The sequence below is a fragment of the Lichenostomus cassidix genome, chromosome 1, assembly GCF_008360975.1.
Source record: "Lichenostomus cassidix isolate B80296 chromosome 1, HeHo_3.0, whole genome shotgun sequence".
NCBI lineage: Eukaryota > Metazoa > Chordata > Aves > Passeriformes > Meliphagidae > Lichenostomus > Lichenostomus cassidix.
Genome location: NC_139479.1, coordinates 93,214,276 through 93,239,852, shown reverse-complemented (window position 1 = coordinate 93,239,852; position 25,577 = coordinate 93,214,276). Strand labels below are relative to the sequence as shown.

The window sequence follows — 25,577 nt, the reverse complement described above, 5'->3', positions numbered from 1 at the left end:
TGACAAGCACCAGGAAATCCATGCATTAGATTAAGAAGTGTCATGATGGCCTTGTATACATCCAAGTCCCATCCACCCACAATCCTGACAGTAACCAGGTCTGCCTCTTGCTAAACACACATCCCCGGGGCCAAAAGCTGGAATCCATGCTGCCTCTGCTAAGCCTTGTCTAAATTCCCTGCTGAATACCCCTGAGAAGATCTGCTGGTGTTCATCAGGTTGGAAAGCAGTTTTAAAACAGCAAACACCCTTTCGGATCTTCCAGCAAATCTGTAATATGTGAGAATTAACCTATTTTTAATGCACTGCCTGCTTTCCCCACACTCCCTTCCTGGCCCTAGGCTGGTTCATCTTTCAGAGCTGAACAATGCTTCGTGTGTTTCTGTTTGCTCAACATTTAGAGGGGAGGCCTTCCTCTCTTCAGTGCTTTCTTAGCATTTTTTAATCATGTTTATAAAGTCAAATAGCTAAGTGACCAAAAGAGCGGCAAGAACTGCTTCTCTGCTCTGCAGGGTACTGAAATCTCCTCTTGAAGTCAATGGGGAGAGCCATGCTCTGCTGAAATCCTGATCAGAGCTGGGGCTTTAGCAAAGGGGAGGAGTGAGCCCCTTGCTTTACTACACAGCTCCTTTCACAGAGCCCTGGGGAAGGAGGGGAGAGGTGTGTGGGGGGGAATCTTTACACCCATGGTGGGACTTCTGAAGAATTTACAGTCATCTTTCCTAGAGACACTAAAGATTTTATAGCCTTGGTACCAATGGTTACAATGCCCTATGGAGCGCAGAGCTGAGCGCATGCCAGGGACCCCTTCATCTCACCAGAGGCTGGAAGGTGGCCAAGGGCTTCACACGGGGAAGTTCATTGCAGAGAGAGAAGGCAGTGAGGAAGCGGGAGGGAATGAAGAGGGAAGAGAGGCCGAGCAGAGGGGGAGAGGGAAGGGAAAACAAAAGCATGTGAGATGGGAGAGTGAGGGAAGGAGGCAGGATAGAGAGCAAGGGTGGGGGAGCAGAGGGAGGCAGAGAAATGAGAAGATGCCAGTGTGGGAGGAATGAGAGGAGAGACCCAGAAAGGAGGGACAGAAGGGAGAAATGAAAGGGAGGGAGAAAAACATTTTAGAAGTGGCAGAGGGAGGAAACATGAGACGAAGGAATAACAGAAAAGGAGCCAGCAAGAGGGAAAGCAAGAAATAGCAAATAAGAGTAAAGTTAGAAAGCAAAACAGGTTCTGAGAACAGGTACAAGAGCAAGGCTCAGAAGAAGTGTACAGCTCAGTCCCCCAGACAAACTCAGCACAGAAAATGAGGCTTTTCAGTGACTGTCCCCATTCTCCTGCCAAGTCTTTAAACTGAGAGAGGAGCCAGGGAGCACTTCTGCATACCCAATTCTGCACAGACCTGCATACCCAGGCTCCTTTTGGACAGATATTCACAAAAATGAATTTGCATCTATACATGCATCTGTGTGTGTGTGCACACATGTGTAAGCATCCTTACACATACGTGCAAGCATGACACATATCCAATGATCTGACATCCATGCTTTCCCTGTCTTCACACTTCTGTGCACCTGCTATGCATGTGCAGACTCTCCCTGTACCTTCACCTGCCTCCACAGCCATCCACACACCCAGCTCGAGCTCCACTCACTCCTCAGCTGGCTGCTTACACTTTGTGAAAAATGCTGAGGTTTGGCCTTTTGGGTACATTCCATGCTGGGGAGAAAATGAGCCTTTAAGTTGTTAGTTGTTCTTGTTTCTGGGTTGTTTTTTTTTTCACAAGGGAAAAAGAAATCAGACAGAATAATGAAGCCAACAAGGGCTCCATCCCAGAACATGAAACATGGACATACATTTAAGAAATGATTTCTCAGACCTGGTGGTCTATGAATGCAGATTTAGTGATGATTGTGGTGGTCAATTATAGCACGGTCATTTATAGCCCTGTGAGGCTATGCTTGAGGCCCCTAGCCCAGGCATTACAGCATTGTAAGGGAATTAGAGAGTCAGTTCCATGTTCTTCTGGCCAAATCAGTGTGGTGGCATATCTCTGGGTGCAATGGGGTGATCTCTGAGCTCTGCATCTGCTTGGTTTGCAGATGGGGGGAGTGTTTGCCCAGGGTTCCCACACAGTGGTGTGCCTCCAGTGAGCAGAGCCAGGCAAACCTGGGGCTCTCGAGCCAGAGCGGATGTCAAGCCCCTGCCAACATCCACTGCCCCATCACTGTGTTTCTAAAGCATAATGTGCCAACTTATTCTCAGGGAGGGTCAGTGGCAATCATAAAACTCCCTTAAAGTGAACATCGCTCTCATCGTGCTTCTCTCTCATTATAACGGACAAAAAGGGCTTGTAGCAGAGATTTTCTGTACTTTTATATGTGTTGCCAGAGCCCAGAAAGAGTAGGGAACCAAAGGGCCAGAGACCTGGCAACTGTATATTGGGATGAAGAAGCAACAGTGGTTTAATATTCTATTAAAATTGCTCCCCACAAGCTGTGCAAACTTTCTCCTGTTAGAAAAACACTTTACAAAGGCCCTGGGTAATACATTGCTAATGGGTCTCTCTCATACCGCCAGTAACCACAGCTCTGTGCTGGAGGACTCAGCAAACCACCAGAGGAGGTAGATCTGTGCATGCCACCACTGCAGGAGCATGTCCTGACATCTGAGCACCATAGCAGAGCCTTGAGGATGCCAGGGAAACATCCTCTCCATGTCAGTGTTAATGTCAGACCTCCTGGGGGACAGCTGCATGTTTTTGGACCCTTTTAGGGGCATGGTGTCCCCTGCCATAATTTGGCACCAATTGAGTGTCTTTGACTTCAGATGGATGAGATCTAAAGAGACAGACCTCCAGTTAGACAGCTGTTGGGGAACAGCTTGAGGAAGGGATGCCTTTATTTCAAGACCTTCCAGATGCACATTTCCTTCAGCTTGTAATTCAGCCTTTTACTTGATGGCAGTGCTCATCTAATGCCATCAGCTTTTACAGTTCCCTGTGAGACACCACTGCTTCAGAAATGCCTCTGTCCCCTCTCTCCCACATTTTCTTTGAATATTTTTGCTTTCCTATAGAATAACCAAGAAATGCATAGGGTAAAGTGCCTCTGGCAAGGCAGAGAAAGCATTTTCAGGAGAATAACAGGAGTGCAAGCTGAGCACATCCTCTGTACCCAGTGATGGAAGTAAAATTTACTTTATTTTTTTCTATTCTTCTTTGGTCTTCAGAGGCAGCTGTAAAGTCAAGGCTGTCTGCTTTGGAGATGTGTGGTCATTTCTGCTAGGAGACAGTACCAGCAAGCCTGCATGTTAGGGCAGGAATAGAAAGGAACTGGCTCTTGAGCCAAGACTTTCTTGGTAATCCAAGGAATTCACCCACAAAAAATGCTAAATTAGTTCAAACTATAGTCCAGAGGGCCCCTGGCATCCTCAAGCTATAAACAGAGAAGAGAAGTGGATCTGATAAAAAGCCACATATCTGGTAGGCTTGGAGGAATGCTGTGTGCTCAGTACACGAAGGGAATCTGCATGGCTGTGCACAGGTCTTTACTCTGGGGCCATGCACTGCTGGCTGATTACATCTTTTACTCCTGCTGGTGAATAATTATCTGCCTGACCTGTTCCACCGCAGGCAGCATGAATACCCCATTAGTGACTTCTTCCCAAAAAGTGTGGGGCGCTCATCTCTCACCTGGCTCTACCTGGCCTTTAGCAATGATGCCTAGGGCAGAGGTTTCAGGTGCTGGGTGCTGACAGGAATGTCCCCACGTTCAGGGATCCCTGTGGGACACCTGGCTCTTGCAGGTGGGGAGAACGCTGCCTCCCAAAAGAAAGAGTCTGGCACCTTGGGAGGTGTGGCCCAGGGCCTTAGCTCTGATGTTATTTTGTTCCCTGATTTTGGAAGGAGCAGTGGAAACAATTAGGTCTCTTAATTTCTCTGAGGCAAGACCCAAATACAGAAAAGAATACATCTCCCAGGCAGGGAGAAGTGGGGAATTAACTGCCTTTTTTTGGATGAGATCAGAGAAAGCTGATTTATGAAGCAAAGAGAAAGCAAAGTGCTTTTATGGGTAAAATGTTCCCTGCTTATTTCCTTTCTGTCAGACTACGTTCCTCCCACGCTTCTGGCTGCGAGCTTGCTCCTTGGAAGCCTGTTTAAGCATTTCAGCATGTGATGATTTAACTGGGCATGGATTCTGACAGATCTTTGCAAATAACATCACAGGAGTTGCTGGAGGTGACAGCCTAACACCGACTCAGGGCATGTTCAGGATGACAAGGCTGGCAAAGAGAAACCCAGTCATCCCTGGGTGCTCCCAGCCTCTGCCAGGGCACCTCTGAGCACCAGGCCCTGGGAGACACCCCTGGCCATCCTCTGAGATGGGGTGTGCCTGGCAACCTGCTCTATCTGCTGTCTCCCTCGGAGAGATGGAGGAGATCTCCACAGCACTGAGGGCTCAAGAGACGAAGCCTCACAGAGAGCGGGGGCGTTTGGTTACAGCTCAGGCAGAGCGAGGGAAAGCAGAACAGGAGAGAAATTCAAGATGTTGGGTGTGGAATGAGAAAGTTTCTGCAATCGAATTTCCACACTCAGGGCTTTCAGCTCCTGCCAATGTACATATAGGAAAGGATGAACTCAGGGGAACTCAGGAGGCTTATTCCTACTAAGGGAGAATGTAGCAAGCAACTAATGTTGAATTATGGGGTGCCAGCACTACATCTGGGGCATCTCAAATATTGATGATCAGGCTGTGCTGTTTACCCCAATGACAAAGATGCCCAGCCATGGTAGGTAAGGTCCTGACAGATCTATCTGCCAAGCTGCATCGCATGCAGGTAGAGCCCATTTTTCACTTATATAGCTGGGGACATTAGTGTTGTCTGCACTGTCCAGAGGAGGCACAAGTGGAACCACAATGGTGATCTGTGGAGCATGAATATGGAGCAATGCATTGCATAGATGTAGCATGTTTTGCACACCCAACAGACCATTCTGGGTATTGCTGGAGGGTTTTGGTACAACTGGCTGTCATTTCTCCTCAGGCACCACCCTGCTGATGAGATACCAACCAGAAAGGACTCCAGAGCACCCGCAAGGTAAGGTCTAGGGATGGGAATAGTCAAACACTTGACATACCTTCACAGGATAAAATTAGCAAAGGAGGCGAAATGAAATCAACCCAATCAACCCCCTATGAAGTCAGGCAAAACAGGAGAATATAGTTTAATAACCAATAATGATATAGAGAAGGCCCCATGCTCAGACCCCAAACTGCGGTAGGTTTACAGGGAGGAGGGGAGGGCAGGGGTGGGAGCTGGGGGTAGGGAAGAGAAAGCTGTACGAATTGACCTCTCTCCCCCCTGCCCCCTCCTTTTTCTTTAAATCCCCACCTAGTCAGGAGTGCTCATTAAGGATGGCTCTCGTTTCCCTAATTAGGCTGCCCCCTTCCCTTCACAGGGCTCCAGACCTCTGCCATTCAGCAATAACAAGAATAACAAGAAACTCGTTATTTTACAACCTGGGCTGGGGAGGAGGGGAAGAGGGGGAAGATGGCTTTGTGATGTGCTGCTTGGAGAAAAACAAGCTCAGAAAAACCTGGGTCGAGGGAGGAGTCCCTCCTGTTAGGGAGACCTTGTCTCCTCTTGAAAATCTCTTGGCCTATTATGTGCCTGCACTAGAAGTAATACTATAAGGAATGAGCATTTGTTTGGGGTATTTTTCCCCTTTTCTGCGGGCTCGTTCTTGAAAGCTGTTTTTCTTTCTAGCAATCATATGTATGTGTACTTGATTTTATGTGAAAAGTAATCTCTAGGGACCTTGACGAGGCATGAGCCATCCCGGCCCTGAGCTGGGGAGGAGGAGGTGGCAGCAGTGGCAGTGGGACACTCCATGTGTTATGTGGCCTATATTTGGCATTCGTCAGTGTGAGGCAGGCTGTGATGGTTTGCCTCAGGGAGGGCAGCAGCAGAAGCCTGGTCTCAGCCCAGCTTTCCAAATTCCCTTTCCCTCTCAGATGGCAAGGCTGTGGACCCTCACCCAGTGGCCAGCCTGCCAGTGCCCCACACGAGCGAGGTGTCTCCTCCAGCCATGCCACTCTTCCCACTGTGATGGCCCCTTTGTGACTTTGCCACCTCCATCTGTGTCCTGGTGATGACCCCTCTGGAACGGCATCCCAGCAAACCTCCTCAGCAGCAAATGTTTGATTTCCAAAGCTGCTGTGGTAAAAAAAAACAGGCAAAAACCCCTGTGCCTGTTTTATACCCATGGAGCTGAGATGGAGGGTGAGTGACATGAGGGCTCCTTGGCAGACTCCTTGGGTCCCTGTGACAGGATCAAGACATGACCTTTCCTCTAAGCATTGTGTTGGGTAGCATCCCGCCCCAGAAGCAAACAAGCCAAGTCAGCACGACCAAGCATGTGTTTAAGTGTTGTTCTGGATGAGAGGAAAAAAAATAAATGCTCGCCACCTTGCAAAATCAGACCCTCCCTGAACATTTGGAATTAATTTTGTCAAAACCAGCTTATCATCTCCATAAATTGTCACAAATCCACTCTGTTTTGCAGAGCTAAACATTTCAACATTTCATGCACATTACCAATTGAACCATCTTTGCTCAATTTATGCCTCATTTAAATAACTTATTACATCAGATATAAGGCTTTTTTTATAGCTCAGTTTTAAGTTTCTTTCTCATACTCTCTTTAAGACTTGTCTAAATCTTTCAAGATGTTCTTTCAAGCCCTCAGACCAAATTAAAACATCATTCACTTGAGCTTCAGCACTTAGCAGTTTCTCAGAGATCTGGCAAATACTCTTTGAAATACCTCGGGAGCAGAACAAATGCCAAATAATGTCTGCCTTAGCTTACACATTGACATTTGAAAGCACGAATGTCCAGAGTTATGCCTCAAAAGTAGGTACAGGCATGTAAGCAAGAGATCCTGAATTCTTCTGGGGTGACAAAAACCCCACAACAATGTCCTGAGGGATTTATGATATCAATTACTTGGATTTCGCCTCCAAGCCTTTCTTACAAATGATGGTTCATATTGTTTTCTAAATTCATGTTCATGTCTTAACTCAGTTACATCTGCTAATGGGTTTGGATTGTCCTGATTGTAAATAGACAAACAAGTATGTATCTGCTGGGACTGAGATTCACTGTGCCAAACCCTCTTTAAAAACTCTTCCCTTCCTCTCATAACTAAAAAAAAAGAAAGAAAAGGCAAGAAAGAAGCCAAAACTCCCTAGATTTAGAGCAAGAAAAACTGTTTCAGCTGAAACAGTTTTCTTGTGGTAGGATTTTTTGTGCCAAACCCCAAAACTTTGGGTCACCTGAAACATTTAGCAAATTGACATCAATTTTGCTGAATTACTTTGACTTAAAGGAGCCTTGTCTGCAGAGATAAGAAACACCCAACCTGCTGCTTCTTTCTGCACTATTTTAATGGAAGTGAAGTGTCCCAGAATATCTATCAGACTTAGGCGAGATTGCTGTTCAGCCTTTGGCTGTGATCAGCTTTCCCCCCACCAAGAAGCACTTAGTGAGGGCAGGGGCTGAAGAGAAGGTGTGTTACAGCTCCATGGACAGCCTGGGCTTGTGGAGCCTCTTCCAGCCTATGGAAACATTCAGAGTGTTCAGGACTTTGCCTTTTCCTGCTGGTAAAATACAGCTTTGCTTTTCCAGTTACCCTTGCCCTCCTGCCAAGAGGGGAACTTGGATGTTTTGTCTGTGCTGACCCTCCAGCTGGGGCCAGGACATGTCTTGGCCACAGCAGGAAGGAAGAGAGTGCCCGGGATCACACATCTGGTTTTACATCTCCTCTCACTTCTCCTGTTTCAAGCAGAAAACACATGGCAGGTATCTTTACAAGCAGAGGATATCTGCATCAAACCAAGTGCATCTGGATTGCACTTGGAGGGCAGCTCTGGAGTTGCTTCCAAAGTCAGACTTGATGTCTATACTGAAAGTAGAGGACATGGGAGTGTGGGAAGGACCTGGTGTGTCATGTGCTGATCTGGAGGCACCAGTGTGGTTGCCCAAGGGCTGATGGATGAAAAGCACAATGTATTTGCACCTACCCTGTTGGCCCCCTGTGTTGAAGCTGGGCAGCACAGACAGCGAGACACATTCCCTGGAGGCCAGAGTCACTCTTGTGCCAGTCACACACTTCTCATTTTCTCCTTAGTCCACTTGTTAATTATGTGCTGCAGTCACCTCTGGGTGGACCAGTCGGGGTCACAGCCGCCAGATGGACAGGCAATCCCAGCAGATCTCACATCTCATGGAGGTGGAGGTGGAGATGGGGGACATCTTACCTTCAGGCAACTGCAGTGCTGGGCCAGAGTCACCTACACCACAATGCCTGCCACGCTGTCTTTCACACATGTGAGCACAATGGGAAGTGAGGTGCTCCCAGCTGGGAAAAGGCAATTTGCAGCTATTCTGAGCTGTACTGCTTGGAACCCTCTTGTGAAAACAAACTGAGAGAGACGTCCCTGGTTGCTATTGACTGGCACTGCTGGGACAACACAGGCAGCTTTATTTTGTGAGAGGGGGGATGGAGGAAAAAGCCCCAAGTTCTCCTTCCGCTCTGCTCTGCTCCATCCCTGCTGCCCTGGGATGCATTGTCCCGCTTTGTCCCTGAGAAGCACGTGTGTCCGGTAGCACCGCGGTTATTTTTAGGCGGACTTGGCCAGCATCCATGGTGGTGGTGGCTTTGGTGAGCCGGGAGAAGCAGACTTTTCTCTCTCTGCCTTTCAATGTTTGGAAACAGTGAGGCTGCCAAGGCAGCCTGTCTCCTGCTCTGCACTTCCAGCCTCTGGAAAGTGAGAATGAGCCCTGAAAAGCCTGGCAGGCTGACCGGGAGAGCCTGCCAGGCAGCCGGCAGCACCCTGCCAACACCAACGGCCCTTCGCTGCCATCAGCCAGGGAAAACTGGGGCAGGGGGGATGGAGAAGGGGAAGTGGCAGTGGAGGGAGAGGCTGGAAAATTGCACAGGTCCCTCTTGGGGAGTGCCTTTTCATTTCCTGAGCCTGACTCTGCATTCGTTATGGATGGGAGCAGCATGGGAGGTTGGAGCAGGGGGAGGTGGGGAAGGAAGAGGCTTCCACTGCAGTCCCTCTGGGATTTCTTGTACATGTGTTCAGGACTGGGTCAATCTTGCTCAGGGAAAAGAGGCTGCTGGCATTGGCCAGGCTTGGAGACCAGAGCAACTTGCAAGAGACAATGCTGTCAGCGTGGGCCAGGCACTTGTGGGGCTCCCCCTTGCCTCCTGACACCTAGTTTGGCCATCCCTGGTAAGAAGGGACCAGGACATCCCTAGATGGGACAGAACAAAGAGGCAAAGGACTGCTACACCGAGCGATGCTGCAGACCACGAGCAAGGCTGGGTTATGGGCAGCCCAGCAACTGGATAATGGAAGTGTACTCTATCCCCCATGGAGCAAAGAGCAAGTCTAACACAGTCAGCAGACCATTCAGCCAGCTCACACTGATATTGCTATTTTTGCCCCAGCTACTCAAATCTCACCTCTGAATGAAACCAATTGTTTTCTCAAAAAAGGAGCAGGAGTCATGTTTTTCTACCAAAAGCTTTGCAAGATACCCTGTGCCTCAGCAGGAGCAGTTAGGCCATCAGCAAGGCAGCAGAGGCAGCTGGGGCTGAGGGACAAGTCTTTCTGAAATGCTGGCATCTGTTTCACCACAGACTCTTGTGGGAAGCCCACTCTGTAGGGCCAGCAGCCTCTCCTCTCCTGGCTGCATGCCAGGATAGCAGGTCCAGGGCAGCAGCTGAAGCCCCCTTTTTCTCTCAGAGCCCCTCCATTCCTGGCTCGTAGCCGTGCCACTGCCAAAAAGGCAAAGGACTCCAGTGTCTGAAGGGGAGGGAGAAGGAAAAGAGGAGGTGCAAGTGTGCGCACGTGTTTGTGTGTGTGTGTGTGTGTGTGTGTGTGTGTGTGTGTGTGTTGGGGGGAGATGGAGACATCGGGTAAGAACAGACCAGCTTTCAGAGTTTGGCTAACACCCTCTCCAGCCTCTTACTCAGCATACGCAGGGTCCCATGATCTGAGTAGCAGCCCCTCTCAAGCCATTGTGTGCCTGACCTGCTTAAATAAACGGTGTTATTTTAAGCAAGGGCAGTCGAGCATTTGCTGAAGGTCCTTCTCTTTCTTGCTCCCTTTCTCCCGTCCTCCTTCCCCCCCTTTCCCGCTGCTTCAGTTTCCCCTCCCACCCCACTTTCCTTTACACAGCACGATTAATCCATCAAACCGAATGGGGGGGAGGAGGAGGGGCAATGAGCCCGCACTCCACTGAGCACTGAAGAGGCCCCCATTCATGGGTCAACAAAACCAGGGAGGACTCTTGGACTTAATCAGCCAAGGAGCGCTCCAGCCCTGGAGACAATTAACATCAAAGCAATGCAGGAGAAAGAGGAGACGGGACAGCCAGGAAGCCTGGAAACCCACATACAAATCCCGATTAAAAAGGGAGGGAGGTTAGGGAGAAAGCGGAGAGAGGGAGGATGCTCAGCAGCATGTGAGAGGAACTGATCCATGTCTTCCTCCAGGAGTGGGAAACTGAGGTGTGAGGAGGAGGCAAGAGCTGCTTGAGACCGATGTGTGGGGCAGCAGCATGGGCTTGCTGAGGGCAGGGTCCTCATCTCCTGAATTCTGCTAAAAGCCCCTTGCTGAGGCTGCCCTGGGGTAGGATCCTGCATCCCCAGCAGCTGTGACACGTATCCCTTACACCAGCTGAAGTTTCATGAACATCAGTGGGACTAGGATTAAGAAGCAACATGTGGCTGGGTGTTGCTAGCCTCCCACACCTCATTTCGAAGGTTGTTTCCAACAGTCTTGTCATAGTATTGTCACGATCCACATAATTGAAAAAACTTAATAATGCTTTATTGTTACCTTTGGGCACTACATCAAAGACCGTGTGCACCTAAACATAATAATCATATTTTGCCTTTGTACCAGATGGTCACTTGGCTGCTAATGTAAACTGGCAGTGGTCCCACTCAGGGAGCAGCAGGGGCTCCGTGGCAAGAGCCTGCTGCTCAGGCTGCATTGCCCCTGGGGAGGGACAGCCAAGCCTGGAAACTGTCCTTGCACTGGAGCTTGGGGTTTAATTGCAGCTTCCTTTGGAAAAAGAAGTGGCAGATGAAGTTACAGGTGAAGAAGGAGCAGCTCCTGTCCCTGTGGCTGTGGGCCCCCACACACACGAGTGCACTGAACCGAAAAGAAGGGGGTTGCACACTGCTGAGGGGAAGGGTAATGGCAAAGGAGGCTGCAGGGCAATTTTCCAAAACTTTTGCTGCATGCTTCCCCCCTTCATGGGCCTCACTCTGCAGAGATCTTTCCACACCTCAGGAGCACCATGAGGAAATGTTAGGCTGCTAGTGAGCTGTTGCAGTTGCCATTTACCATCTTCTTGAGTTACCGTGGGGTTATTGAATGGAAAATCAGATCCGTGCCACAGCTTGCTAGCTCATTCCCTCTTCTCAACCCCACACTGTTATGATGTCTCCTCCCCAGAGCTCTGCAACAGGGAGTGCTGTCCCCAGCCTGCAGCTACAGCTACAGCTGTGCTGAGATCTCACAGTCCGTGCCAGAGCATCACCTAGGAACGGGTTTGCATTACCTCCCCTACCATCACACTGAGGAAAGACCACGGGGGTGCCAGACCCCTCCTGGAGGGGAGCAGGGTCTGTGGGCACTGTTTTGTTAAACACTGGAATCTCAGGTGTTCAGAAAGCCGGACAAACAGTACAGGTGGAGATGCCACCTCTCTTCCCAGTGACTCTGTTGGCATTTTCCTTTGCTGTTGTTGCCTGTTTGAAAAAGTAAAATCTCCAGGGCTGGGACTTTCTCCTGTGGTGGGAAAGTATAAATCCTTGTAGCTGAAAAGTTGGCATAAACCCATCTGATTAAAATATACAGGGGGTATCATGCACAGTGCATCATGATGGTGAGGCCTAGCTCCTGATTTGGGGTAACAGGGCTCATGGCTTTTGATGAAACTTGGGAAGTACAATTCTGTTGAAGGCTGTGAACAGAAATAATGGAAACCAGAGTACAAAGACCAGGAAAAGCTGGGCAAAACCATTGCCAACATGACCTACCTCTTCTAGTTGAAAGATGACTTTCATATAAAGAATAGCTAGGTGGCCCAACAAAGCAATATGTTTCCATGCCAGTATTTACCCCATAGAAAATCAGCCCATTCAGATAATCTTTTGGAGCATTTTGAAAAACTTTTATTATGTTTTCAATGTGTAAATATTTTCTTCATCTTTCTGTACACCTGAAGCCCTGATCTACACAGGCATCACTATTCAGAGCAGGCAGCTGACAAAGTTTCCTGATGCTAATTTCCATAGCTTTGAACTGGAAGTGAATATCCCTGGGTACAGGGATAGGGCTAAGTGCATCTCTCAAAAACTGGGAGCCTGAACTTTGGTCAAGATCAGGGCCCTGGGCCAGTTGAGCATAGGACCACGTAGTGCACCAGGTTCTGCAGGAGTAAGGGCTCTTTCCAGAGGGGCTGGGGCCACAGGGGGAGCAGGACATGAGCTGGGTCCCACCACCTCATGAACATGTAGCTGGCAGCATGGGCAGGTCCATGCAGACAGCTATTCCCCACAGGAGAAAGGAGAACTTGGAACTTTGTGTGAAACCACATTTCACACCATTAAAAGTCCTTGTCCTGTGGGTTACTCTGGCTGCTCTGGCTGGGTTTGGTGGCCACACAGTAGCTCTGCACAGCTGGGTTCATGCCTAGCATTGTTGCCATCATGGGCAGACAGGCAAGGAGGAGGTGAGGGAGCACCAGCACAAGGGATCAGCTCTTGGTGTATCAATTACATCTTAATTGCAGCTGTCTGGTTGCAAGGAAGAACAGGAAGGGGAACAAAGGGCCAGAGTTGGCTTTTGTTTCATGCACTGAACTTTTGGGCTCCTCTCTCTTCCACCTACCCTCTTTTACTCAGAGCCACCCACATGCTCGCACCACACTCACTCATGCTTTTTTGTTTTGTCCTGTCATGGCTCTTCTCCAAGAGCTTGGAGAGTCTCTTGAAAAAAGGAAAGGGGGAGACAGGGTTGTGTGGAGGTAAAACGCTATGCAGCACATTCCTTCACCTTCCTCCTCCTCTGCGCTGTCTCCTGAGCATCCCTCCCTTTTCCTCAGCAGGTACCTATGGAAAGTCACACTGTCAACAAACCCCCAGCAGGATCAGCCTTTGGTCTTGCTCAGGCAGCTGGTTCCCATTAAATGTTCTCAATCATGGAAAATTCTTTCTCTCTCATCTGAAATATTTTATTATTGCTTTTCCTTTCTTTCAGTTTCCTAAGGAGAAGGGAGGGAGTTTGTGTGTGTGCGTGCAGTGAACTGAAGAAAGGGAATTTAGGACTCAATCTTATCATGCTCATGTGGAAGGCTATGCATTAACCAGCTGCTGTAATATTTATTCCTTCTTATACACCCACTGAAATATTGCTCATTTTTTCACTCCCCCACTGCCTTTGGTGGAGTCTCCAAAGATGAGAAAGGTGCTATTTCCTGAGCATGAGCCCCTCCATCTGCTTGGCTGCTGCTAAGTGAGGCCAAGATTTAAACTGGGTTGGGTTACCTGCAGCAGGAGGCTGAGAGGTCTCATAGGAGAAGCTGAGAGCTGTGGCATTCGCATTTTCCCCAAGTGCCACTGGTTTTGGAGGATGAGAGGAATAGCTGCCTGAGCTCTGCCTAAATCTGGTGAGGACAGGTCAGCCCAGCCAGGTGGGACTGGTCCCAGTTGCTCCTCCAGTGAAAAGTGCCTGGAGAGGCTGAACATGTGGGTTGTGCACTGTGTGTAGGCCCCCTGAGCTGTGCAGGACCTCCCCTAGGTCAGGAAAGGCCCCTTCATTCCATAACTCAGCCCCTGGGCTGGGGTGGACCATGTAAGATCACCAAAGTTTGCCACAGGCTTCCAGCACTGTTTCCATTGGGAGATGCTGAAATGAGCCATGGACTCTGACAAAGAGGACCATGGATTTGGGTGGTTAGCAGACAAAGAGCTCCTTAAGAAGAGAAAAATGTATATGACTGCATAAAACCACTATTTTGCTGAGTCTGACTCATGGCTTGAGTGGCGTAGCTGATCCTAGGGCTTGTTGCAGAGCTGCCTTAGCTCCAAATGACAGAATGGGTTATGTAAATTTTCCCTGGTAATTGTTCAACCTCTATTGCCTTTGAAAAGACAAAGAACACATGAAGCCCCCTGGTCTCTAATGAGAAAATGCCTGCACTTGGTTTTCTCCTCTGGAATTTCAGCTCTTTCTCTCTGCTGTTTGTTTCTGCCCTGCTGCCTGGCTGTGGCCTGGTGTGATGCCTGCAATCTTCCTCTCGGGACAAGAGACACGTTTCTCCTCACAGCTCATTAGTAGCAACCATCATATCATCTTCAGCCATCTGAGAAAGTATCCTCAGCTCCTTGTTTGCAACTGTCTTGCCAACAATTTCCCTGCAGGGCAGGATGGCAAAGGATCCTGCAGCTCTCCTGCCTTAACATGGACACATGAGAAACAAATCAATCCCAAGTGCTTCGCAGTAGGGATGTAGCGCTGGAAGGGATCCCCTATTTTACCATGTCTTGTCCCTTGCTATTGTCAGCAATCACATCGCGCAATCTTTCGCACAAATGTGAAGATCCAAACAATCCTAATAAGTTTTAAGATTCTCCCACTACCCCAATTAGTAGACTCTTCCAGAACTTGACAGCTCTGAGGCTTAAACCATTCTTCTTATTTCCAGTCTCAATTTATTCCTGGCTGGAGCATGCCCACTTGTTCTTGCGCCAACATTGTTCCAAGGCTGAAATAGCTCTGCTCCCTCCCTGGTGCTTATCCCTCTGATGTGTTTACCAAGAACAATCATATCCATTCTCAGCCTGCATTTCACTGGGAAAAATAAATCAACAGTATCCTGCCTCACGATAGGCACTCTCTTCCCCTGACCATGCTGCTAGCCTTTGTCTGCATCACCTCTCTTCTCAATGTGCCTCTTTCCAGTGGAACTGGTGAGAAGTGGAAACTGTTCTCCATCCCTTGTGCCCTGAGCAAGGTCCTGAGCAGCACTCCAGTTTTTGCTGGTGCCCCAGTGGCCAGAGAAGGTCTGAGTGTGGGGATTTTTATAGGCACAATCTGCTTTTCCCAATGGATTCTGGTTTTGACCCTTGAATGCTGAGTAGAGCAGTGCCTCGTGGCAGTATTTTGACACCACTTGGGAGCCAGCAGCCCCGCTCTGCTCTGAAACTGTCATGCATGCTCTTGGTAAAGTATGCAAGACTTGCTTGCAGAACCATAGGGATAAAATTACTCTTGAGGTTTTGACTCATTTGGTGGCACTAGCTGTTGAAGTTGCGTCTCGGATTTCACAGCATAGCGAGGCACCCTGAGCTGTATCACTGGATGGGTATAGCAGAAGGTTTTGTTATCTGGTGGTTTTCTTACAGCACAAGAGGTCCATATAGGTTTTGTCAGTGATGCTTTCCTGGACACTTGGAATTCCTGTGAACACAATATTGAGAAGCCCAAATAAAATTATCTGAGTGTGAGTGTACTTTTTCCATAATTTAGTATGTATCTGACCACTTCATTTTTCACTCATAAAAGGTGTTCAAAGTGCAGATGGGAGATTTTTAGGCTAGGATATGCTGCAGCAGAAAAAAACAAATAGATCTACTTTTTAGTTAAGCCAAACCTGGACTTCAGAGAAAAAAACCAACCAGTTTTGACTCCTCAAAGCTTAGGAACTCAGCCATGCTTCTAATTTTCCCTTACTGACAGATGTCCTTCAGTTTCATTCAGTTCTGTTCTGTAGATCTGTAACACCATTTCTTTATTTTGGTGAAAACCGTGTTCTGACCTTGCTGAGTTCCCAGATCTCAGCAGACACATGTTGTATAGAAGCAGCACAGCAGAGTGATTTCCCTCTTGATGGACTGACTCCCTGCTCAAGAAAATGTGACTCTTGACAGAGCACCTGTGGCCCAAAATAATTTGGGTCCTTCTCAGTACCAGACAAGTGCTGGTGTTGTACCACGGCATGCTTTGTGTCCACACAGGGAGGCTGAGGTGCAACAGGGAAAAAAACACTCAAAAACTCAAATGGCTTCTTCCCCCCACTAAAGTCTTTTGTTTCTGAAACCAAAGAACACTAAATCAAGGGGTTCTGCCTTAAATGAACTTCAAGTGCTCTTTATTTTTAAAAAAATAACCCCCAAACCACCCAAATCCCTAAGTCCCCAAAAGGAAGAGGAGGAGGAAAAAGATGGGACCTCAGAGAGGATTCATAAATCACATTGCAATGGACCTGGTTCCTACATTCAGCCCACCAGGCAAAGTGCAGCACCATAATGGGACTGATGGGCCACGTGTGCAAGCAGACAGAGCGCAGCTGACTTGGAGGAGACGTGCTCTCTCAGGCACTTATAGCACATGCTCAGTCCCTGCCGTGGCCTCACTCAGTCCCTCCTGCCAAAAAATAAACAAGCCGGATCAAACCTGTCATGGTCTGGAAGCCTTCAGCTATCCCTTTATTTTAACATGGTGTGCATGGTCTGCTTTCCCAGCATTTAATGCTTTGGCATAGTGCTGAAAACCTGTTAATTCTCCAGTTCTTGGACTGTGGCTTCCCACCTGGTTGTCCAGGGTCTGCCTGGACTCCAGGCAGCAAGAAATTGGAAGGAGGGGAAGAAAAAGGCCCAGCATTTCTCCAAGCCAGACTTTCCCAAGATTTTTCTTGGGGGACTTCTTGCAGAGTTGCCCAGGAAGTCCCAGGAGGGCAGCACCTGAAATCCAGAACACCACTGCATGACCACCATGCCCTGAAGCAAGCAGCCAAGGGCTGAGGCAGCATTTGGGCACAGAGAGCCAGTGAGGAGTGCTGGGGGCTGTGGGGCTGGGCATACCCAGTCCCACAGAGATCCAGAATCACATCAGGCTGTGTGCCCATCTCTTGGGCACAGCCTGCTGAGTGCTGCCACTGTTTTATCTGCACACTGACCACAGGAACAAAACCATGGTCTGCCCCCAAATCCTCAGTCCGAAAGCTTTCTCATTCACATTCAAGCGTTTTGAAGCTCCTTCCCCAGTTCTCCAAGCAGCGAAAAGGTCACAGATGATAGAAGGTAACAGTTCACATGTCACCCAGAGGCCATGCCTTCTATCTGGAAACAAGGGAAGTAGGTGGCAGACTAAATGAAAGGCCAGATTTTTGTGTAGTTTCACTCAAAAAATTACTTCTTCTATTGCACTGCCATAGCCTGACATACTTCTGCTGTCAGAAATGGCTTCAGGATGTTCACAAGGGTTTCCCTCAGTGTCCTTTGGTGGATAGCCACAAGAAGATTGGAAAGAAGCTAAATCTAAGTGCTAACTGTTTTGCAACAAGCTGCAGAGCAATATACTTTTGTTTCCTGTGCACCTGAGTACTGACCTGCCAGTATCCCAGGGCACTGATGAGTTCAGAGACAGGCACCCACCCTGCCTTTGGCCCTCCAGAGGCACAGAAACAGGCAAGTGTGATGTGATTTGGGCATGCCAGCATGGGATATGTTATTATTCTTTTTTTTTAAAATTCTTTTCTTTATTTGTCCTTGTTTCAGGAGGAAGGAATCACTCTCACTGGGACTGTTTTGTCCTTTGTGTAAGGAAAGGGAAAGACAAATAGGGAATTCCAATGGGTTTTGGGGCAGCCAACACCTGGGTGGTGCATTGTGCTTAAAATGGTCTCCAAAAATAACTAGGACCACAAAAGGGGAAAAATTAATAAGGATAATTAACTGGTTTCCATCTCCAAGTGCTTCGGAGACATGAGCTAATCAGTCTGTAGGCACATCCAAGCGCACACAATGTCTGTAATTAGTTTGCTCTTCTACTTCCTTACCTCTTCCCCCAAAAGATTGCCCACCAAGATTCCTATCAGACAGAACAGGTCTCTTTCTGCCCTTTCTGCAGAGGCCCGACAGTCTTGCCTCCTCTCCTCAAAGTACACTGTCTCCCTGTCAGTCTGTCTGTCTGTCTACTTCCCTCCCCTGCTGGCCACGATCAGATTTCACTAAATGAATCACAGTCTAGTGGAAACTCCCTCCGATCTTTGCCAAGAATTGCAAAGTTGATGAAGATGATACTCAGAGCCAAAGGCATTTGAGCACAGTGTCTTACCAGTTCCAACCAACTGGGTTCCCATTGCAGTTGGTTGCTTCTGGTTGTCCTGTTTCCATTTTCAGCTTGGCACCGCTCCACCTGGAGCATCTTTCCCAGGATTATCATGCTGAGTACTTGATGCTGCAACACACCTCCAGGGCCCTCCCAGCAGTTGCAGGCTTCCTTCTGTGCCAGTGTTCCCTGGTTTTTGGGGGACTTTTCAATGAAGATGACTTGTTGTGCCCATCTATCCAGATCACTGGTGTGGGTTTAAACACCTTCTCTGTTCCCAGTTATCTGGCACAGTTTTGAACTTGAACCTTTATTCCTTCTCAGACAATTTCATGGCTCTGCTGGTTATTCATGCTCGACCTTCATGGCCTAGCAGAGCAGGTATGCCCTGACTGACAACCACAAGTCCTCTCCCAGGTGGGACCTGGGACCTCAGTGTGGTCCTTTTGTGTCCCTTCGTGTCCCTTCTTTGTGGAAGCCAAGACAATGTTACTTCATTTTTCTCCACCAGTAAAATGAGTGTAAGAAACTCTGTTTGGGGAAGATACTGGATTTAATGCTGGAGAGGTATCTCAAAATGGAGAAGAATCAGAGTTTTCCTGGGGCTCTCCAGCTCACAGAAAGGAGGTTTCTTCATGCCACCCTCAGGCTAACTCCCATGGACTTAGTAGCAACCTTTTCCTCAGGCCCAGGCTGAGATGCTGAAGCAAAGTCTCTTTGTGCTGATGTCATCCACATGTCCAGAAACAGACCTGTCCTCAGGCAATTAAGCCTGGTGAGACATTGAGGAATAGTCTCTAGACATTTATGTGTTGATAGGAAGTTTTTCATCCCTGAGGCTCTGCAGTTAGGTCCCAGGGCTCCCAGGCAGGACAGCATGCACAGTTCCCTTTGAGGCTCTCAGAGAGGCTGCAGCCCTGTCTGGCTGCTAGCACAGCCTCCCCAGGCCCCAGTGTGGCTGTTGCACGCTGTACAGGAGCAAGATCAACATATTATACACCATCTCCTTATTCTCCAGCCTTCACTTCTCCTCCTTGCCTTTCCACTTCTGCCCTTGCATTTTCCGTTTGTGGTACCTCCTGTTCGATTTCTTCTCTAAGCTTCTTTCTTTTCTTACTCTGCCTGCTATCACCTCCCCAACCCCCTTCCCTCATGTTTTCTCTCCTCTCCACCTCTGATCCAATCACCCCAGCTGGCTCCTCTTCTCCTGGAAGCCACCAGGGATGTGAGACAGATGCCCTGGATCAACAGGGAGCCGCGGCTCAGTCTCAGCTCCCAGCAGGCTCCCAGCTCTCATGTCCCAGCTTCACATCAGGAAAGCTCAAGCCCTAACCAGTCTGGGAAATGATAAAGCCCAGGTGTGCCTTGCTGCCCCAGTGCAAGGTTTAAGCCTTCCCACAGGGGCAAGGAGCAGTACTCCAGCACAGGCATGGGCTCTCTGACAGGAGGAGGCAACATGCCTCTGCCGCCTGCCATCCCACCCACGACCACCTAGCCTAGGGGGACAATACCGCAAGCCCTTATCAGGGTTCGGCCCCTTGCTGTGAGGAGGAGGGATCGTTTTCCTTTCTTGGTCTCCCTGCTCTCCTCTAACCCTCTGCTCTCTCCTTCCCTCTCATCCATTTCCTTTGACACTGGTCCCAGGCCCACTGCCAAGTCTCAGATCCATTAGTGAGGTGCCTTGCTGACTGAAGCACAAATCAGGACGGATCCGGGTGCAATTAGCAGCTTCTAGCACCTCATCTGGAAGGCATTAGCTTGGCTTTTGGGGGAGGGGGTTATGGGTTGGGAGGAGAAGAGGGAATGGTTATAGATGCCAAACAGAATAAATAAGCTATTTCTACCACTCCTAGGAACAACCATCAAGCATCACACAAACATACATGCAATAACCATCTGTGGGAGACACAGTTACTGTATCAAGTCGGTGTGACCCATAGATGTTCCCTCCTGGAGGATGTGGTTATCATCTCCAAGATGATACCAAGATGGCATGAAGGTATGCACTTAGCCACAGCTTGTGGGTGATATCCCTCCTGGTTTTCCCTCACAACCAGAGCATGTGCTTATGGTGTCTCTAAGTGGACTTGGTCTACTTTGCCTTCCATCTGGCTCCCAGTGCACTAAAATCCCTGATAACATGATGAGGTGGTATCTGTCTTACTTGTGAAGAACCAAGATGGACTAGCAGGTATTAGTTATCATGGCCAATATGTGTTGTAGACACAATCCCTAGATAAAATAGTTCTCAATAAGCCAGGATTCTGCACAAAATATACTGGCCTTAATTTTCCTCACCCAGCCTTGTAGATACCTTTTAGGAAAACCTTGGCATTACTCTCAGCAGAGACCCAAGCCATCCCATGCTCTCTTGCCAGCTTGCTCCAGGCTACAGCCAGGGTGCGTGGATGCACAGAAGGCTGTGACTCTTGGGCAATCTCAGTCCCAAACAACAGTTCAGAGCAAACATACTCAAAGCACAGCCTTTGTGCTCCCCGAAAGGTCCTGCTCTTTCAAAGGAACAACAATGCTGTCACAGGACCTGTTTCTGAGGGATTACAATATTACTGACCATTAGAAAAGTGACTGTCAGAGTGAGAGAACCAAGGCCAGCCTGTTCATTACCTTTGTTTTTCCTTTCTGCTGGATCTCAGTTTTGGGGAGAAGGCAGGGTGGGAGTGGGGGACCTGGGGGCTGTCCTGAGCCCCTCTGTGGTGACAGAGCAGTCTGCTGGGAAGCAGGACCCTGAGGGAGACAGGGGTCTGCTGGCAGAAGGTGGCTGGCATGGCTCTGAAACAGTGCATGTTGAGCTGGAAGCATTCTGGGGAAAAACCAAACACCAATCTCAGTCATCTCCTGCAGGAGAACCCACCAGCCAGCAGAGCAAGGGGGCTGGCTTTTATTTATTCATCTGTATATGGTCCCCATGCCCACACACCAGGTCCCCCTTGCCACAGCACGCACAGGCCATTCCACTTCCTGGGGCTACCTGCTGATGGCCAGGGGCTGGGGAAGCCAAGGCTTCCTCTGAGCCAGTGATCTCATGTTATTTCTGTGCAGGCAGCAGCTGGAAGTAGCTGGAAACATCTCTAACAGCAATTTTTCCTACACTGGCTGTTGCCAGATGATGGTGTGTGAGGCCCTGCTGGTTAGTGAGCTCATGGAAAGTGAGCTGCACCTGGGCTCCAGGGCCAGCCATATTCTGAAGATTTCCAGCCCTGAAACTGTGGTGACATAGGTGTGGGAGTGTCTTGGAGAAATGTTGAGGGCTCATGGTACTTGTTGGTTCAAAGAATTTGGCACATGTTGTTGTACTCTCTATTCTCTGCTGGTTACCCCTGGTAGGTACAAGGTAAAGGTGGTGATGGTTTATCCTGTAAGAGAAAGGAGACTGGCAATGGATGATGCTGCGTTAGCTTAGAAGGACAGTGGCTGGAAGGACCCTGTGGCTGTTCTCTCTGGTTTTAGTACAAAGAGGCAAAATTGCAAGGCACAAGAGAAAGCCTGCACCTCCTCCTGCCCCACCTATGGCTCTTGCTAGCAAGCTGTGGCCCAAGCCAGGCGTGGTAGAAACTGTGACATTCACCCTTTCAGCACCCTTGTTCATAGACCAAACGTGACAAGGGGGCAGCCCTGTGGTACTCAGTGTTTCCCAAAGGGCAGACACACAATGCCTGGAGCATAGTGTAAACAGCATGTGGGAACCTCCTCTGGGTGACAAACACCAAGGAGAGGGCAGAGGGGCAGGAAGGAGGCAGCGGATGTGCAATGAAGGGTGTGAGTGCCAGGGTGGCGGGAAGTGCAGCCGTGCTGTGCCCTGCGGGTGCCACATGGGCAAGTGTCTGCCCTCCCTCTGGTTGTGAGGGGCTGTGCCTTGCCTACATCCTCGGAGGCAGAGGAGGACACCCGTGCACGCTCTGCCGGTGGCTGCCTGCACGTACTGTTGTTTTCCTGGCTGAGGCAGAGGGAGAAGGCCTGGTTTCAGTTAAGCCTCGGTCACACAAAGATGCCTTTCCTATTACTTTTTTGTTTTTCCTTCTAAGCAATGTTCCCGTTTAACTCTTCCAACTCTCCCCTGTTAGTGTAGCCTGCCCTGCCTGAGGGCTGGCCCAGGTCAGAGATAATTCAGGAACAAAGGGGAGTTGTCAGACGGTGGGGCTGGAAAACCATCAGCCCCGCTGAGAAGCTTTGGGAACCTCAGTATGTAGGAAGAATAATGCTGTTTAGAAGATCTAGGAGGCCAGGATGAAGATACTCCAGTGGTGTAGTGCTGAGCATGGTAGAAATACCTAAAGAGTCAGTCATGGCATTATCATGACTGAATTTGGCACAAAACTTCAAATCCACAGAGGAGGAGTGGGGGAGGAGGAAAAGAAAACATGCAAAGGCCTTTTCAAAACCCAAGACCACAAGAAAAAACTTCCTATAAACAAATCAAATGGAAATATTTTTTTAGTTCTATAAACATTTCCCCTTGAAGCGTTCAACCCAAATATTGCATCACTGTGCTAAGACATAAACAAATCTTGCAGTGAAAGAGATGCACACCAACAATAGACTGTCCTGTTTGCCTTGTCTGGGCTGCGAGAAGTGCAAAAAACAAACAAACAGGGCAAAGAGTGACAAGCAGAAGAGAGATGTCTGAGAAGTAGTTGTTTGAATATTCAAGGAAGAGAAGAAACACACACCACCACCCCCCATCCCCCTCCCCGCAAATCCCACTGAGCTTCCGTAAGGAAATTCATCTCCTTCAGGGTCCTTAGAAAATCACAGGTCACAGGACACCAGCCAGACTTGTCTTTCAGAAAGCAAGGTAGCTTCTGGTTTTCCCCAAATATATTATTTTTAAAAATATACTTTGACACAAATATCTCTTGGGTAGAGATGTATTTATTTTTGCTGTGATTGTAATGGCGTTATCAAGAACTCAACTGGCCAAGCTGTGCTGTGTTTTACACCAACGTTGCACCTCCTATATGGGGAGTGCAGCCACTTGCCTGTTGGAAGGTTGTTGTCTTCTGAGAAGTAGTTAGCAGGACTTCAGCAGGAGGCAGGGGTCTGTCACCAGACTTTTAGTTGGTAAAAATCTTTTGAGGCACTCTAGGAGAAAGAATTTGGAACCAGATTAGCAAATGTGAAGTACCCCACAAGAATCACACCCCTAAGGAACAGCAGCACGAGGCGGTGCCGGGGGACTCAGGACTGCCATTTGCTCTATCATCCTCACATGTTGTAGGTACCTCTAATCTGGCTCTACCTCCTCCATTTCTCACTTTTTTTGGAATGTAGTATGACCCTGTAGACATCATACCTCTGAAAGCACACGAAGAAACCTGTCTCCAGTCCTTCCTCTTGCTCCTGTGCCAGGAAGAGCACTGTCCCTGCAGGGAAAAGGAGAGTGGACAAGGACATACTGAGGCAGAGGCAGTGGCAGCAGCAGTGAGGGCCATGGTGTATCCATCATGGCACAACTGCACTCAGCAATTTTGGTGCTGCCTGGTGTCATGTGTTTCGAGTCATAGTACCGTGCTGGGACCAATATTTGGCTCATACCTCAAACAGACACTCTAAGAACTGCCAGGGATCTACTGGCTTTGTCTCTCTCATCATGAGACACAGGCGAGGAGCTGCACAAGTCACTTGGGTGGGAGGGAATTTCACTCTTGTTCCAGCTCACACAAGAGACACTGTAGAAAGGGCCACCAAAAGAAGCTGCTTAGCAGTTCAATCTCATGGGAAAGTTTCACTACCAAAAAGCTAGTATAAATTGAAACCACTTGGGCAGGTAATACTGGCTGAATACTGGCTCTGTGTTCAGCTGAGATGAAACAGAGACATGGCTATCCACGATTCTTCAGCTGGGATCACACTGCAACAAGCAGAAACAACTATGATTTCTCTGGTGGCTTAACATCCCCCTTCCAAGAGCCCTCCTGGCACCGAGCCGTACTGTGCATGGTCCTCACGCTCAGCAACCCTGGCCGAGCTGCCTGCAGCACTGTGAGGAACAGCAAACCTTCTGAGACCATTTGATCTCCCAAGACCCTTGACAAAACCTTCTCCATGCATGCTTTCTTTGGTCTTGAGAAAATGACTTCAGGTGCTGCTGTGGGAGCTGATTTATGAGGGGAGGCTGACAGAATAAAGGGCCTCACACACTTCTCATGTTACACTGCATCTAGCTGGTGTGAATTCAGAGACATTTACACCCAGCTAACTGAGGGAGAATTGGGCCCAGACCCAGTTTATCTGTCTGACAACAGAGAGGATTAAAGACCTGTAAATGCTAAGCAGGGGTGGTCCAAAAATATTAGAATCAGAAGTAATGGAATGAAGTATACAAGAGTAAAATTTAAGTTGTAAAGAAAAGATTACAGCTGACATCAATTCTCTAAGCCAAGTGTTCTGCCTTTCACAAGATCCTTCTAGGTATGGCTTACATCAGTCAGAAAAGGGGATTAAATGGGGTTTGGGTTCAGCATGGTCTGGCATGCAGCAGCCAGACTAGATTGGGAGTATTTTGAGCTCTGGTGTCTTGCAAGACTTCAGAAGGCAGTCTGCAAGTGGAGTACAGCATCCTTCTCCAAATTCCCACCCATACAGCCATGCCTCATGCAATATCTAACACATGCAGTCAAATGAAATGGCGACAAATAAAAGCAGCTGGTAGAAATGAAAAACGAAGAATTTCAAAGCTTTGCCTGATTTTTATTTGCCTATAACTGCTGGCTGCTGCGTCGTATCACGCCACAAAAGAATGTGTGGATTTCTTTTTTTCCTCTCTGAAAGGTTAGTTTGTTCTTTGGATTAAAAAAGGATCAGAAACACTAAGTTATACAATCTTTTAAAGTTCACCTAACCCTTGTTCTCAGAGACTGTAAATTCCTGAGTACCATGGCCTTGGCATCAGCTGTGATTCTTTTTTCTAAGAGAAGACCTAGTTCCTAAGCTTTCAAAGAAATGACTGGTAGGTGCTTTGCTACCCTGCTCTTTAAAATGCAGTAGAAGTGTATTTATGCACAGCCTAATGAAAAGACAAAGCAGGGTATATATGCCCAGAGGCACGGAGCTGTAAGAGCAGCTCTTTCTCTTTTTGCCTTTTACTGAGTTTCCAGATTGCAGCAGGGTGGTGGTATTCAGTGGACACCATATAAAAGTAGAGGAAAGTGTTAAGAGGGTACTGCAGATAGGCAATGCATAACCTGGCTGACCAAAAGGAGAGTGACTCAGAATGGATGAAACGTCAGTGTCTGAAAGGCATAACACCAGAGAGTTGAAAATACTGAGGAAGACGCTATTAAAAGGTCATATGAAGATTAAGAAACAAATAATGGGAAAGTGCAGGTTGGTAAAATAACGCTGTTTTGAGAGATGTGTCCT

At 48.4% G+C, this 25,577-nt stretch overlaps 1 long non-coding RNA gene across 1 annotated transcript; it reads left to right on the top strand.

Moving 5' to 3' along the window:
• The first annotated feature begins 4,926 nt into the window (after positions 1-4,926).
• On the top strand, positions 4,927-7,220 carry LOC146445294 (uncharacterized). Its single transcript, XR_014851632.1, has 2 exons — positions 4,927-5,091; positions 5,453-7,220. It is a non-coding gene; the product is annotated as an uncharacterized LOC146445294 (long non-coding RNA).
• The last annotated feature ends 18,357 nt before the right edge of the window (positions 7,221-25,577 follow it).